General features: G+C 46.7%; 1 long non-coding RNA gene across 2 annotated transcripts in view; it reads left to right on the plus strand.

Moving 5' to 3' along the window:
* The first annotated feature begins 453 nt into the window (after positions 1-453).
* LOC103258246 overlaps positions 454-3,535 on the plus strand; it is an 8,866-nt gene continuing 5,784 nt past the window's right edge. For both annotated transcript variants that reach the window (XR_504166.1, XR_504167.1), the window contains exons 1-2: positions 454-663; positions 2,627-2,900. This is a non-coding gene — a long non-coding RNA (uncharacterized LOC103258246). The remainder of the gene's footprint in view (positions 664-2,626; positions 2,901-3,535) is intronic.

Below are 3,535 nucleotides of genomic sequence, written 5' to 3' on the forward strand. Positions count from 1 at the left end.
GTAATCACCCCAGAGGTACATACTCTGAGAACCAACTAACATTTAGATAAAGGCAGGTGGGCAAGGGCAGAGCTATATCTTTTTCTATCTGAGGTACATGAATTCTCTTTGGTGTCTGGTTTTGTTTTATTCCAACCTGTTTTGTGCTGCTTTGTAAAATAGTCTCTTGCCTGAATTATCTCTGTGAACATTATACTCTAGCAGTTTAATAGTATGTGAAATAGTACCCTATCTTCCTTAAAATAGTTTGGAAAACAGCAAATTTTTTTGCACTTAAATATATTTTAAACGTGGTTAACGTGACAAATCAGGGCATAATTTTCTTTAAAAAAGGAGAGCATATTTTTATTGTCAATGGCTATAAATGATTACAGTGTTCAGAGGAACTAATAAATTCCTCATCTGCTTTCAGACAAAGCAACAACGAACCCCTTTACACCTCCTCAGTTGATTGCCCGTGCTGGGGACCTGGGGAAAGAGTGGATCAAATCGCCACTGCCCACCTGGACTTGGAGATGAGCGGTACTGTTGACAGAAGACATTACCATGTGCAAGTTGAGGATGCTGGAGGTGGCTAGGAGAGGACCAGAGGCTGCCACAGTCCAAGATCTGTGTAAATGTTCAAAAGATGTCATCCCTGCAGAAGTCCAAATGCACCAAAAGGTGAGCAGGACATGATCTTTTTCTTTTTAATTTTTAATTTTAAATATGTGGGGTACAATTCAGGGTTAGGTATACAAATGTTCATTATGCAGGTACCCTTGTTGATGAGGTGTGCCCCCTCCCACCACCACTGCAGATTCTTCCTACTGCCAATCCCGCTGCCCCGCTCCCAGGCAGCTTCCCACTACTGCCAATCCCTTTCTTCTAGTATTACGATAGTTGTTCCAGGTCCGCTTATGAGTGAGAACATGTGATACTCGGTTCTTTGTTTCTGTGATAGATCACTCGGCATTATAGCCTCTAAGTCCATCCAAGTTGCTGCAAAGTTCATAATTTTGTCCTTCTTTATGGTGGCATAATATTCCATCGCGTATATGTACCCCATTTTTTTTATCCAGTCCTCTTCTGATGGGCAGCACGGTTGGTTCCATGTTTTTGCTGTTGTAAATAATGCTGCAATAAACATGCATATGCAGGTTTCCTTTTCATAGAGTGATTTGAGTTCCTCCAGGTATATTCCCAGTAGGGGGATCGCAGGGTCATACGGAAGGTCAATTTTTAGATCTTTTAGGAATCACCACACTGTTTTCCACAGGCGTTGTACTAGTTTACACTCCCACCAACAGTGTAGAAGTATTCCCTTTTCCCCATATCTTCTCTAGCATCTGTTATTTTTTGAGTTATTGCTGATGGCCATCCTGACTGGAGTTAGGTAGTATCTCAATGTGGTTTTAATTTGCATTTCTTTGATGACTGGTAAGGCTGAGCATTTATTCATGTATCTGTTGACTGCTCCTATGTTTCCTTTTGAAAAGTGTCTATTCATATCTTTTGCCTACTTTGTAATGGGGCTGTTTGTTTTTTTCCTTTCAGCATGCTTGAGTTCCTTGTAGATCCTAGATATTAGGCCTTTGTCAGATATACCCTAATCTGTGGGCTGCCTCCCCACTCTCTCAATGGTTTCTTTGGCTTTGCAGGAGCTTGTCAGTTTGATGAGGTCCCACTTGTCTATCTTATCTCTTATGGCGTGGGCACTTGGGGTTTTGATGAGGAATTGGTTGCCGGTTCCAATTTCCATAAGGGTAAGACATGATCTTTTTTTTCCCCTCAGAAATTTTGTTATAAGCAATAGGAAACAGACTAAGATGGGACATGATCTTAACTGGTCATTCACTTGGAATCACACGTGCCCTTGGGAACAGCAAATGCACAGGACAGAACGTGATACCCGGCTCCTGAGGGGCCTGGGTTCAGAGTCGCGCGGAGGCAGCGTGAGCCAGGGCTGCCTCATCCCAGTGAGGATGGCTTGGGGGAGGGTGTGTGGAGGGGGGGCGGGCAGAGGCAGGGCGGGCTCTGGGACCGTAAGCAAATCCTTCACCTAACGTCAAGCCTCTCTGCTCCCATCTGCCCAGTGGATGCACAGCCCCTGTGTCCCGGGCTGTGGCGGGAATGAAAGGAGATGCCGGAGGCAGGAAGGCTCAGGGAGGGGTCGACAGTGTCACTGAGGGGCCGGAGACGGGACGGGGAGCCTTGAGCCTCTGGGCCTTGCGCGGCGCTGAAGCAGTGGCCACGGAGGCCACTGGGTGGCGCCAGCGACCCTCCCGCGGCAAAGAGGGACAGGGACAGGGAGCGGGCAGCGTCCAGGCAGGGCGACGGGGAGCGGTCTCTGCCCCATCCAGAACACCTCAGGCTTCCTGCCCTGGTGTTTGGGCACTTCTCTTATTGGGACTGGACTCGGCACACGGTAATGCCTGAGCCCAAACCAGTTCAAAACCTTGATGTTATCGATTGTAACCACAATTAACAAACGTAGAGCTCCTTCTGAGAACCCGCACTTAGGAGAGTGGTTTGATTTAGGATTGCATTCAGACCTTTTATTCCTTGAGAAATGTAAAAGTGCATAAACACCCCAGAAGATTTTGTCAAAAGTCAAATCATTTTGATTTTCCTGGATGCTTTTCAGACACAGTGAGCGAGTGTTCTGACGTCCCAGGCCCCCTCTGCCAGGAGGGCTGCTGAAGTTTCCTACCCACTAGTCTACGGATGCAGAAGCCTCAAGAGATTTTAGAAAAGAATGAGATTCTCTCTCACCATGGGATGTTGGTGTGCAGGCTTCAACGTGATCCTCTCATCTCACTGGAGAAGTGCAACTGGCCAAATGCAGGGAGTCCTCTACATACAAACCTTCAAGTTGCAAACTTTAAGAGATGCAAACGTGCATTCATATGTCCAATCATGTAAGTTACTTCATGTGTCTGGTGTACTTTTCAAGGTACCGTACGGTAAGATTTAGAATGTTTTCTTTATTTTCTGTGGGGGTTCTTTTATGTGTTTTTGTTGGTGGTGGTGGTGTTGGTTGTTTGTTTTTGGGGGGGTGGGTTGAGTCAGAGTTTCACTGTTGCCCAGGCTGGAATGCAGTGGCAAGCTCACGGCCACTGAAGCCCCGACCTACTGGGATCAGGCAATCCTGCCTCAGCTTTCCAAGTGGCTGGAACTACATGTGCCATGTCACCATACCCAGCTAATTTTTTTGATTTATTATAGAGTCAAGGTCTCGCCAAGTTGCTTAGGCTAGTCTCAAACCCCTGGGTTCAGGAAATTCTCTCTCCTCTACCTCCCAAAGTGCTGGGATTACCGGTGTAGCCACCACGCCCAGCCTATTTTTTTAAATGTATTATTTGTGTGAAAAGTATTATTAGCCGGGCTCGATGGCACAGCCTGTAATCCCATCACTTTGGGAGGCTGAGGTGAGTGGATTGCCTGAGCCCACGGGTTCAAGACCCACCCGGGCAACTTGGCTAGACCTCATCTCTACAATAAATCAAAAAATTATCCGGGCGTGGTAGCACGCGCCTGTAGTTCCAGCTACTTG

The sequence above is a fragment of the Carlito syrichta genome, unplaced genomic scaffold, assembly GCF_000164805.1.
Source record: "Carlito syrichta isolate Samal-C Ts95f unplaced genomic scaffold, Tarsius_syrichta-2.0.1 Scaffold302038, whole genome shotgun sequence".
NCBI lineage: Eukaryota > Metazoa > Chordata > Mammalia > Primates > Tarsiidae > Carlito > Carlito syrichta.